This window comes from Microtus pennsylvanicus, chromosome X (assembly GCF_037038515.1).
Source record: "Microtus pennsylvanicus isolate mMicPen1 chromosome X, mMicPen1.hap1, whole genome shotgun sequence".
NCBI lineage: Eukaryota > Metazoa > Chordata > Mammalia > Rodentia > Cricetidae > Microtus > Microtus pennsylvanicus.
This window is the reverse complement of record NC_134601.1, coordinates 119,202,743-119,216,431: the sequence shown is the minus strand read 5'-3', so window position 1 is coordinate 119,216,431 and position 13,689 is coordinate 119,202,743. Positions and strand designations below refer to the sequence as shown.

The following is a 13,689-nucleotide window of genomic DNA, read 5'->3' as shown; positions in this document are numbered from 1 at the left end:
ACATCAATGGGTTATCTAATACCATGTGGTCAGCCCTGGAAATACACACATATAAGTAACATTATACAGGTTGAGCATGGTGTGCTTATGTATTTAGGAATGTACATGTACATAAGAATAATTAATTAAAAAAGAGGCCATAAATTTAAGAGCAAGGAGGGACATATCAGGGGGTTTGGAGGGGGTAAAGGGAAGAAGGAAAAGATGTAATTATATTATCTCAAAAACAAAAGAAATAATTTTTAGTGGACGGATCAAGAGAAAAACATATAATTCAGTAAAGAGCTCAAAGCCAAGATTATTAAAATTGACCAAGAGAGAGGAGTCTTGAATGTGAGAGTGGGTTCTTCATGGGGAAGGCACACACGAAAGATGGCAGACAACAGGAGCAACCCAAGTCAGAGGAGAGTAGTGGTACATTAACCAATGGAAGGCCAAAGGAAGGTTTCTACCCAAATCCAGCTGGCTGAACCAATGCATTCATTGGGCTCATTTGGAGAAGCATGAATAGAGCATGAGTGACCTCAATACAGTTGCTGCAAAATCCCAGCCCATCACGAATGATGACGTCATGGAATCTGCATCATGGTGTCTCCCTTTCGGTGAGCCTTCCACTTCCTATATACTCTAGCATTCCCAAGATAATTTGCAGCTGGGGGACAAGGGGGAGTAATAGCTGAAATCCTTAGTAAGGGTTCTGTGGACACATGCTCTTCTACTGGAGAGTGTCAAGAACTCCATTACTGTTAGTATGGATCTAGCTATTGCTGCATTTTTCTGCTTATTTTGTTGCCATGGTTAGCAGAAAAATTTATCTCTATTCCAAGATGGCATTGATTGTGTTTTGCCCAGAGGAAAAAAACCCATGCTGCAAGTGGTGAGAGCACATATGCCTATGGCCAAAAGCTCCAGTATGAGCAAGAAATGATGAGGGATAGAGGCAGGGAGTCAATCATCCAGGGCATCACACGTTATACTAAATATTCACTTGTCGTCCTAACAGCAATAGCATGACCACGATAGGACTTCAAACTGGGAGAAATGTTTCAACAGCAGTGAGGATTGAGAGCCAGTGGCTTGTGAAAGGGTCTTTAGTCAGTACATAGTCTTGTTTTTCCTTCTGGCTATTAAGAAAGTGAAATGTCTTGGTCTTATTTACAAGGCTGTGTAAGAAGATATAAAACTCAGAGGTAAGCTGCACCTGTTACTTTCCAGGAACTTCCCCTGCAGTTTTACTTAAGCATATCATCAGTGGAAATGGTTTCAAATTCAATGTTGCTGCCTTGTTTGGGTTGATCCTGTTCCGTGTCATCTTTTCTTTCATTAAGCATGGAGTGCAGGATGTGCATTTGCTGAGTTCTTCAGAAATGACAAGATAGGTTTCTTTTTAGAATAAGATAATATTTCTCCCAGGGTCTTTACATTATGCTACTTAGTCAACTGTTACCTGACTTTTCCTTGGCATTACATTTATTTGTTAAGGATACATTTTTATTTCCCAAGAAGTGTTCAGGAGAGAAGACTTCCTCCATCAGTTCTGAGTATGGCACAACCAGCTCATTAGGCTTCTCTGCTACTTCAACACCTTCCAAACTAATTAAGCTTCTCTCAATATATTATCCACATTCACAAGGGTAGCTTCTCTAAGATTAGCGTTAGTATGTCTGTGCAACGTCTGTGGTCCTGAGATTGCAATTCAGGAAAAGAGCTCACCTGTCTTTACGCTCCATTGTTCTCTATGTTATCTTTTATCTCCATATTATCTTATTACCTTTGGACTGACTGGACTCTAACAGTATGCTGGCTCATTTCCTTTTGAAGTTAGATCCACGTGTGGTTGCCATTACATGGTACACGCACACACAAACTGGAGAATGTATACCTTTGTGCAAACCAGCACTACTTAATTCTCTTTCCCACTTAGCTGTACTAGTTACTCAAAGGCGTTCAGGTTTGACTTCTGATGGTTGACAAGTACCTGGATTATCTCTCTTTATTTCCAATATACAAAAATACATTGCCTCCCCTGGCTAGCCGCGCGGAGGCCGCACGATGCCTGGAGTTACTGTAAAAGACGTTAACCAGCAGGAGTTCGTCAGAGCTCTGGCAGCCTTCCTCAAAAAGTCCGGGAAGCTGAAAGTCCCCGAATGGGTGGACACAGTCAAGCTGGCCAAACATAAAGAGCTTGCCCCCTATGATGAGAACTGGTTCTACACGCGAGCTGCCTCTACAGCACGGCACCTGTATCTGCGTGGTGGTGCCGGGGTTGGCTCCATGACCAAGATCTATGGAGGACGGCAGAGAAACGGTGTCAGGCCCAGCCACTTCAGCAGAGGCTCCAAGAGTGTGGCCCGCCGCGTTCTCCAAGCCCTGGAGGGACTGAAAATGGTGGAAAAGGACCAGGACGGGGGCCACAAGCTAACACCTCAGGGACAGAGAGATCTGGACAGGATTGCCGGACAGGTGGCAGCTGCCAACAAGAAGCATTAGGACAAAGGATGCTGGGTTAATAAATTGCCTCATTCATAAAAAAAAAAAAAGCTTTCGTTCACCATAAATGGAGAAAACAAAATTTTCCAGGATAAAAACAAATTTAAGCAATACGTAGCCACAAATCCAGCCTTACAGAAAATAATAGAAGGAAAATCACTAACCAAGGAGTCCAACAAAGACCTCAATAACTCAGACATCTAGAGACCCTTCACCAGCGCAACTCAAAGAAGGGAAACACACAAACCCTACTACTTAAAAAGTGACCGGAGTTAACAACCACTGGTCATTAATATCACTTAATGTCAATGGACTCAACTCACCTATAAAAAGGCACAGGCTAAGAGACTGGATACGAAAACAGGATCCAACATTCTGCTGTCTACAAGAAACACACCTCAACCACAAAGACAGGCACCTACTCAGAGTAAAGGGCTGGGAAAAGGCTTATCAAGCAAATGGACCTAAGAAACAAGCAGGTGTGGCCATACTAATTTCTAACAAAGTTGACTTCAAACTTAAATCAATCAAAAGAGATGGAGAGGGACATTTTATACTCATAACAGGAAAAATTCATCAGGAAGAAATCTCAATCCTGAATATCTATGCCCCTAATATAAAAGCACCCACGTATGTAAAAGAAACATTGCTAAAATTCAAGGCAGCCATCAAACCGCACACACTAATAGTAGGAGACTTCAACACTCCTCTTTCACCAATGGACAGGTCAATCAGACAGAAACCTAACAGAGAAATTAGAGAATTAATGGAGGTAATGAAGCAAATGGACTTAACAGACATCTATAGAATATTCCACCCAAATAGGAAAGAATATACCTTTTTCTCTGCAGCTCATGGAACCTTCTCGAAAATTGACCACATACTTGGTAACAAAGCTAACTTACACAGCTACAAAAAAATATTACTAACCACCTGTGTCTTATCAGACCACCATGGATTAAAGTTAGAATTCAACAACAATGCTACCCCCAGAAAGCCTACAAACTCATGGAAACTGAACAGTCAACTACTGAACCATACCTGGATTAAGGAGGAAATAAAGAAAGAAATTAAAGTCTTCCTTGAATTCAATGAAAATAAAGAAACAACATACTCGAACTTATGGGACACTATGAAAGCAGTCCTGAGAGGAAAGTTCATAGCACTAAGTGCCCACTTAAAGAAAACAGAGAAAGCACATATTGGAGACTTAACAGCCCACCTGAAAGCTCTAGAAAAAAAAGAAGCAGACTCACCTAGGAGGAGTAGAAGACTGGAAATAATCAAACTGAGGGCTGAAATCAACAAAATAGAAACACAAAAAACAATCCAAAGAATCAATGAATTAAGAAGCTGGTTCCTGGAAAAAATCAACAAGATTGACAAACCCCTATCCAAACTAATCAAACGGCAGAGAGAAAATTTGCAAATTAATAAGATCAGGAATGAAAAGGGGGACATAACCACAAACACAGAGGAAATTCAGAGAGTCATTAGATCTTACTACAAAAGCTTGTATGCCACTAAACTGGAAAATGTAAAAGAAATGGACACTTTCTTAGATAAATATGATTTACCAAAATTAAATCAGGACCAGGTGAACAAGCTAAACAGACCTGTCAGTCGCGAAGAACTAGAAGCTGTTATCAAAAACCTCCCTACCAAAAAAAGCCCAGGACCAGATGGTTTCAATGCGGAATTCTACCAGAACTTCCAAGAAGACCTAATACCTATACTCCTCAATGTATTCCACAATATAGAAACAGAAGGGTCATTACCAAATTCCTTTTATGAAGCTACAGTTACTCTGATACCAAAACCACACAAAGACTCAACCAGGAAAGAGAATTACAGGCCGATCTCACTCATGAATATCGACGCAAAAATCCTCAACAAAATACTGGCAAACCGAATCCAAGAACACATCCGAAAAATTATCCATTATGATCAAGTAGGCTTCATTCCTGAGATGCAGGGCTGGTTCAACATACGAAAATCTATCAATGTAATCCATCATATAAATAAACTGAAAGAAAAAAACCATATGATCATTTCATTAGATGCTGAAAAAGCATTTGACAAAATTCAACATCCATTTATGTTAAAAGTCTTGGAGAGATTAGGGATACAAGGATCATACCTAAATATAATAAAAGCTATATACAGCAAGCCGACAGCTAACATCAAATTAAATGGAGAGAAACTCAAAGCCATCCCGCTTAACTCAGGAACACGACAAGGCTGCCCACTTTCGCCATACCTCTTCAATATAGTGCTGGAAGTTCTAGCAATAGCAATAAGACAGCATAATGGGATCAAGGGGATTCGAATTGGAAATGAAGTAGTTAAACTTTCGTTATTCGCAGATGATATGATAGTGTACATAAGCGACCGCCAAAATTCCACCAAAGAACTTTTACAGCTGATAAACAGCTTTAGTAATGTGGCAGGATACAAGATCAACTCCAAAAAATCAGTCGCCCTCCTATACTCAAAGGATATGGAAGCAGAGAGGGAAATCAGAGAAGCTTCTCCATTCACGATAGCCACAAACAGCATAAAATATCTTGGGGTAAATCTAACCAAGGAAGTGAAAGATCTATTTGACAAGAACTTTAAGGCATTGAAGAAAGAAATTGAAGAGGATACCAAAAAATGGATGGACATCCCTTGCTCTTGGATTGGGAGGATCAACATAGTAAAAATGGCAATTCTACCAAAGGCAATTTATAGATTCAATGCAATCCCCATCAAGATCCCATCAAAATTCTTCACAGATCTGGAGAGGACAATAATCAACTTTATATGGAAAAACAAAAAACCCAGGATAGCCAAAACAATCTTATACAATAAAGGATCTTCTGGAGGCATTACCATCCCTGACTTCAAACTCTATTACCGAGCTACAGTAATGAAAACAGGGTGGTACTGGCATAAAAACAGAGAAGTCGACCAATGGAATCGTATAGAAGACCCGGACTTTATCCCACAAACCTATGAACACCTCATTTTCGATAAAGGAGCTAAAAGTTTACATTGGAAGAAAGAAAGCATCTTCAACAAATGGTGCTGGCACAACTGGATGTCAACCTGTAGAAGAATGAAAATAGACCCATATCTATCACCGTGCACAAAACTCAAGTCCAAATGGATTAAAGACCTCAATATCAGCCCGAAAACACTGAATCTGATAGAAGAGAAAGTGGGCAATACCCTACAACAGATGGGCACAGGCGATCGCTTCTTAGGTATAACCCTAGAAGCACAGACATTAAGGGCAACATTGAATAAATGGGACCTACTAAAACTGAGAAGCTTCTGTAAAGCAAAGGACACTGTCACTAAGACACAAAGGCAACCTACTGACTGGGAGAAGATCTTCACCAACCCCGCAACAGACAAAGGTCTGATCTCCAAAATATATAGAGAACTCAAGAAACTAGACTTTAAAATGCTAATTAACCCAATTAAAAAATGGGGCACTGAACTGAACAGAGAATTCTCAACAGAAGAAGTTCAAATGACCAAAAGACACTTAAGGTCATGCTCAACCTCCTTAGCGATCAGGGAAATGCAAATCAAAACAACTTTGAGATATCATCTTACACCGGTAAGATTGGCTAAAGTCAAAAACACCAAGGATAGCCTTTGCTGGAGAGGCTGTGGAGGAAGGAGTACCCTCATCCATTGCTGGTGGGAATGCAATCTTGTGCAACCACTGTGGAAGTCAGTGTTTCGGTTTCTCAGGAAATTCGGGATCAACCTACCCCTGGACCCAGCAATACCACTCTTGGGAATTTACCCAAGAGATGCTCTATCACATGTCAAAAGCATTTGTTCAACTATGTTCATAGCAGTATTATTTGTAATAGCCAGAACCTGGAAACAACCTAGATGCCCTTCAATGGAAGAATGGATGAAGAAAGTATGGAATATATACACACTAGAGTACTACGCTGCGGTAAAAAACAATGACTTCTCGAATTTTGCATGCAAATGGATGGAAATAGAAAACACTATCCTGAGTGAGGTATCCCAGGCCCAAAAAGACGAACATGGGATGTACTCACTCATAATTGGTTTCTAGCCATAAATAGGGTTCACGGAGTCTACAATAGGCGAATCTAAAGAAGCTAAGTAAGAAGGTGAACCCAAGGAAAAACATATAGTTATCCTCTTGGATAAGGGAAGTAGACAAAATTGCCGGGGGGAAAAGTGGGATCTTGGGGGTGGGGTGGGATGGGGGTTAGGGGAGAGGGGGAGAGAAAAGGTAGAAGGGAAGGAGGGTGGACTTGGGGAAACAGGAGGATCGGGATGAAGGAAGGTTGGATAGGGGAGCACGGAACCACAATTCTTAGGTAAGGGACCCACTTTAGGGTGGGCAGGAGACTTGACCCTAGAGGGGCTCCCAGGTGCCCAAGCTGAGGTCCCCAGTTAGTTCCCTGGGCAGCTGAGGATAGGGAACCTGAAATGACCCTACCCTAGAGCAATACTGACGAATATATTGCATATCATCCTAGAACTTGCATCTGGCGATGGATGGAGATAGAGACAGAGACCCACACTGGAGCACTGGACTGAGCTCCCAAGGTCCCAATGAGGAGCAGAAGGAGTGAGAACATGAGCAAAGATGTCGGGACCACGAGGAGTGCACCCACCCACTGAGACAGTGGAGATGATCTACTGGGAGCTCACCAAGGCCAGCTGGACTGTTACCAGAAAAAGCATGGGATAAAACTGGACTCTCGGAACATGGCGAACAATGAGGGCTGATGAGACGCCAAGGACAATGGCACGCGGTTTTGATCCTACGCAATGTGCTGGCTTGGTGGGAGCCTAGCCAGTCTGGATGTTCACCTTCCTAGATATGGATGGAGGGGGGAGGACCTAGGACGTACCACAGGGCAGGGAACCCTGACAGCTCTTTGGACTGGAAAGGGAGGGGGAGAGGAGTGGGGGGAAGGGGAGAGGGGTGGGAGGAGGGGGAGAAGAGTGGGAGGAGGGGGAGGGAAATGGGAGGCTGGTGGGAGGAGGTGGAAATTTGTTTTTTTTTCTTTTCTTTATCCTCCTTTTATCAATAAAAAAATTTAAAAAAAAATACATTGCATTGCATAACATAGCTTCACAAGTTTTTTCATACACATCTTGATATCATTCTATCTACTCTTATTATCTTCCACATTCATAAATGCAGTTCATCTTCTTTACACTGAGTCCTTCCTCACAGTTTCCAATCCAGCATTGAAGCCTAACCCCAGATCCAAGAGGTCATTCAAACCTCCAGACAGAGACTACAGGCTAATTGCGATTGGGACTCACTCATGACTGTAGAAAGAACCCGAGTCAGTTGATCAGGCAGTATCCAAGAGATTAATCCACTCCCCACACAGAGGAGATAGAAACAATGGTCTCTCACTTCACACTCCCGACACAGATAATGTTGGAAAGAAGTTTGAAGTGCCAGATTTCCTTCAAAAGGTCTCCTACGGTCTGATTATACCACGCAGGCATCACTAGAGTGGAACAGAACAAGACAACCTTGGACATGCCTACCAGTTCTCTACACACAAGGTCCCATCCCACTCCCAGACCTCATGTAAGAAGTTTCATTTTGAGTACTGGGGCTTGGAAATACAGCCTTAAGACTTTGTGTTTGCTTTTCTTTTAACTTAACTTCACTTTGGCACTTTCTGTTTATTTACCCCAATAGAATGGGAGAAGTAAGAACATGAGAATTCTCTAGAAGAACGTAAGACTGCTGGTGCTGGGTCAAATTCCAACTGGTTGTTCTGTCCAGGTGTTTTGAAGCATAGCAAATCCCACCACATCGTTTCTGTTGTTAAATAATTAAATCCTGGTTTGGCTGTAAGGTAAAAGCGAAGGCGGTTACGCAAGGAAAAGACACAGACACGCGGCGGTCCCACGTGGGTGCACTTTAATGGGGGGAGGGGCAACAGGCAGGGACAGGTGTGTAATACACTAGGAGAGCAAAAGGGGGAAGGGAAAGGGGCGAACTCGTAAAGACCTTCGCTTTTAACGGGGAATGCAAAGGCTTCTGGGAAATGTCCGTATCCAGGAGAATGTTGGGAACTGTAGTTCGGCAAAGGAACAACAGTTTCTATTTCAACACATAGTATATACGATTTGAAGGATACAATTGCTAAAAAAGATGCTGGCTTTAACACCAAGACATTTGTAAATTAACCTATGTGGAACAAGTTATGTTTTGGAATATATATGTATACATGTAACAACAAGTAATGAACAAAGAGGCCATGAATTTGAAAAAGAGCAAGGACAGGTGTACAGAAGAGATTGGGGGAAGAAAGGGAAGGGAGAAATGATGAAATTTCATCTGATCAGGTGAGTTGAGCCACAAAAGGTTCTAAGAATGATAACCTAGGCAGCTTTAATAGCTGCGGGTTGATGGGGGAGTGTCATATATCAATCTGTTGATTTCATTGGTTAAGCAATAAAGAAACTGCTAGGCCCATTTGATAGGCCCACCCTTAGGTGGGTGGAGTAAACAGAACGGAAGGCTGGGAGAAAGAAGCTGAGTCAGAGAGTTGCCATGATTCTCCCACTCCAGGCAGACGCAGGTTAAGATCATTCCTGGTAAGCCAGCTCGTGGGCTACAGCAGATTATTAGAAATGGACTAGTCCAGGTGCGAGAGCTAGCCTAGAAGAGGCTAGATAGAAATGGGCCAAGTGGTGTTTAAAAGAATACAGTTTCCGTGTAATTATTTCGGGTAAAGCTAGCCGTGCGGAGCTGGGTGGGAACGCAGCCCACCGCAGCTCCTAGCCTTGGGGGCGGCCGGGTGCTGGGGACGAAGCCCCGCCGCTCCTATTACAACAGATGGCACCCAGACGTGATGGACTAAATCCACTTAAAAACCTGAGAAGGCTTAAAAATAAGGGAGAGAGAGTTTAACACAGATTTTTGCTGTTTGTTGGTGGCGTGCTGTAGAGAGATTTCCTGATTCGGCAACAGCAGCAGAAAAAAAGCTACATCATTTTAAAGTGCGGTTTCTTGGGACTGTGCCGCCAGTGCAAACTCTGGCTTTGAAGCATTTCAACTGCTTTTATGGGACTCGATGTTTGTGTTCCCGCTTGAGATCGAAAAGAGAGTGCTCTGAGACCGTGCCAATGGCTCAGCTGCAGCTCAGAGGCACAAGCAGCTCCGCCATGCTAATGGTGCAATGTGCCATGTTGGACTGGGCGGGGCCAGCAGGCAGTACCTGTTTTTGACCTAGGAATGTCACAGCTTAGATTCTTAAGCGCCTAATGATTTGAAGGCGCAAATCAAAAGTGCTCCTGGATAGTAAAAAATAGCAGATTCACAATAGGACAGATTCAGACCACTAAATGAGTCACACTGTTGGATGAATGTACGTAGGCTTGAGAGAGAGAAGAAAAAGAATATAGAAAATAAAATTAATGGTTTTTAAAAAAAGATAAAGTCTTTAAAGAGACAGAGTACAGATAGTTGTAGATTAAAAGAAATAAAGAAAAATAAGCCACATAAAAATGGAAAATTCACAGAGAGTCTAGATTATGTACATTGTGCTTTCTTTAAAATTTTTGACTGTAAAGGAGCTAAGTACAGACAGACATTTCATTACATGGGCTGCCAAGCTAAACCAGAATGGATATAAGGGTATTACGATTTCAAAATTTGGGTCTAAGAATATGATGCTTTGGAGAGGGTCTTCTTTTGTTTTCACAGAGGACCAGACCCTGTGGATTTCTTCTATTCCAATTTGGTATGATAGACCACGCCCTCCTGAAAGGTTGTTGTGAACATCTTCAGAAAATTGCTTCGCTCAACTGCCAACTGAGATGAAACTAGCACACAGGTTATACCATGAAAGACCTAATTAACAACGCCCCCATTCAGCAGGAAGCAGTTTGGAGAGAAAAAACTGCGCCCATGTTCCCAAAATATTGTTTATAAATGTTCTTTTACATTTAAAGGGGAAATGATATAAGTATGAATAATTTGCAGTTACTTTCCAGCTACTGTCACGTAATACACTGACAAAAGTTAATAAAGTAAAGGTTTATTTTGCCTTACAGTTTCAGGGGGATACAGTCCATCCCGGTGGGAAAAATAGACAGTGCGCAGGGAAAGCACGGGAGTAGCTGCAGAAGGCTGGCTACTCACATTGCATCCACACTCAGGAAGCAGAGAATCAGCAGAGTGGGGCCAGGCTTTAAAGTCTCAAGGGCTGTCTCTAATGACCCACTGTCTAGAGCAAAATTCCACATCCTAACGGTTTACTAACTTTCCCAAATAGCGCCACCTGCTGTCAGGGTCATTTAATAATCAAACCACTTCATTTCCAAGACATATTACAATATTGGAACTCTAGAGGATTTCAATCTCTAAGTTGTTTACATGAGTTGAACTGATGACTGGAGCCCAGCTTGGGCCACCAAGGATTGGTGTGACATCACTATCACTGTAATTTCCTGATGCCACCAGCCTGGAACTTTTCTGCCCTGCACTTAACGCCTTCCAGGGCTTCTGCAACTCCCTTCCATCACCAGTGATCTCAAGGCATCACAGGTGTGTGTGTGTGTGTGTGTGTGTGTGTGTGTGCTTAAGCAGGTTGGTGAGGTGGCCCATGAGTAACGTGCACATTTGGATCTCCAAACTTTACTTGGATCCCATTAGCCTACATGAACCTGAATAAAGAAAAGGTAGCCTGTGTGTTTGCAATCCCAGCCCTCCTATGGCGAGATGGGAAGCAGAGACAGGAGCATCCCCAGAAATATGCAAGCTCAGCACTGAACAATGAGAGGCTCTATTTCAAACAAGATGGAAGGTAAAGACCAACATCCAAGGTTGTCTTTTTATTTCCACACCCAAGAACACACAGAGAAGGGGGAAGGGAGGGGAAAAGGGGAGGGAGGCAGGAGTATATAACAAGGGGCAAAAGGCACCATCTTCCCCTGACGATAAGGGAAGACCTATGCTTACACCTAGTAACAGTAAAAAGTCAAAACAGAAAAGGGAAGCTTGGTACATAGGACACAGAAGAATCTTCCTATCATTTTTTAAAGGCAACTTTAAATTTCAGGGATGGAATCTGGACATCCAGTGTTTATGACATTATCAACCCAATTTCCACCCAGCATACATTTGCTCTTCTCCTTATTTTATTCATTGTCCCTCTCTTAAGTCCTTGGACTAGAGATGACAAAAAACTCATTTAACGCCCCATATCTTGGCTTCATAAAAAAGGGTGTTTTCCAGGCCTTCTTTTCTTACCCAATTGGAATCTCTGAAAGCAATGGAAGTAGAAGCATGACTGTTCAATTTTCATTGTTTGTTTAGTTTTTTTGGCAAGATAGTCTCACTATGCATCCCAGGCTAGCCTTGAAGTTACAATCCTCTGGCCTTGGCCTCCTGAGTGCTGTAGTTAAAGGCCTAGACCATCACAAACTCTAGTACTACTTTCCAGAATGCGAGGTAGGCCAGCCTCCCTTGAGACTCCCACGTACATTTTGTTTTTGTATTCAGTCCTCTGATTCTCATGCTTCCATTTTTCCCTGTCTTTTACTGCTTATGCTCACCCTCTTTCTGCTAATGTATTTCTGTAATATCCTTTGAGGCCAAACTCAATTCCCTTTGTTTGGGAGGCATGGCGATTTGAATGAGAAATGGCTCCCCTAGGCTCATGTATGTGAACATCTGGTCCTCAGCTAGAGGCCCTGTTTGGGGAAGTTGTGGAACCTTTAGAAGCTGGAGCCTTACTGGAAGAAGATCATCAGTAGGGACAGGCTTTGAGGGTTTATAGACCCATCCCCACGCCACTCCCCCCCCCCGTGTGTGTGTGTGTGTGCGCGCGCGCGTGTGTGTGTGTTTCCTGCACATGGATGAAAGATGTGTGATCAGCCAGCTTTCTGGCCACTTGCCTCCTCTACAATTAAAGACTATTCTTCTGGAACCATGAAACAAAAGAATCTCTCTCTCTCTCTCTCTCTCTCTCTCTCTCTCTCTCTCTCTCTCTCTCTCTCTGCCACGTGGTTGTTGTGTACAGATGTAAGCCAATGGTTCTCAATCTGTGGGTCATGACCTCTTTGGGAGTCACATATCAAATATTCTACACATCAGATATTTATATTATGAGTCATAACAGCAGCAAAATTACAGTTATGAAGTAGCAACAAAAATAATCTTATGGTTGGGGGTCAGCACAACATGAGGAACTGTATTAAAGGGTTACAGCATTAGGAAGGTGAGAACCACAGCTATAAGCTCTCGGCAGTATGCTTTCTTGCTTTCTGCCATGCTTCCCACCATGATGATCATGGTCTCGCCATCCGAAACTGTAAACATGCTCCCAATTAAATGCGCTCTTTTATAAGATACCCTTGGTCAAGGTACCTCTTCACAGCAATAGCAAAGTAACCAAAACACCTTTGGACAGGGTATTTCCTCACAGTAGCAGGAAAGCAACTGATATAGAAGTCTTCTGAGATGTATTCTTTTCTTCCTTTGTGTAATGACTCATTTCACAGTCTAACTACTATGTTCTAAAGAGTCCTCCCCCAACTAAATTTATGCATTGAAAATGAATCTCCTGTGATAGTATGAAGATTCTGTGCCATTAAGAGGTAATTATAAGTGAATGAGATCAAGACTTATAAGAAGGATATGAGGGAATGACCTTGACCTTTCTGGCATGTGAGGCCATCATTAAAACAGTGCAGATCCCTACCAGGCTCTTTCTTGATCTTGGGCTTTCCAACCCTGTAAGCAATAAATTGCTGTTGTTTGCAAATTTCTCAGCCTAAGGGTTTTCATTGTAGCCATCTGAACAAAAAAATAAAACTTGGACTGAGCATCAGGAGCAGGCACTGTGGTAGACATGTTGTAGACACTATCTCACAGAAGGAAGTCCTGTGAGCGGCGTGTTACAGAAGCAGCCAAGGCTCAGAGAGGTGAGTTAGTTTTCCCAAGATGATTCCTACAGATAGATCGCCAAGGATTTTTGGCATCTTGAGTGCTTTGGTATGCACTCATCAAGTTCGTTTTGAAACAGGATTTCAAGAGTTCCAAGGTGGCCTCTAAAACACTATGGCACTGAGGGTGATCTGGAACCCTGGCTCCTCCTGTTCTACCTCCCAAGTGTTGGACCACCATGTCCAGTTTATGGAATGCTGGGAATCAACCCAGGCCATTGTCCTATT

At 42.6% G+C, this 13,689-nt stretch overlaps 1 pseudogene; it reads left to right on the top strand.

Moving 5' to 3' along the window:
- The first annotated feature begins 2,029 nt into the window (after positions 1-2,029).
- On the top strand, positions 2,030-2,540 carry LOC142840611 (small ribosomal subunit protein eS19 pseudogene; annotated as a pseudogene).
- Positions 2,541-13,689: the final 11,149 nt, after the last annotated feature.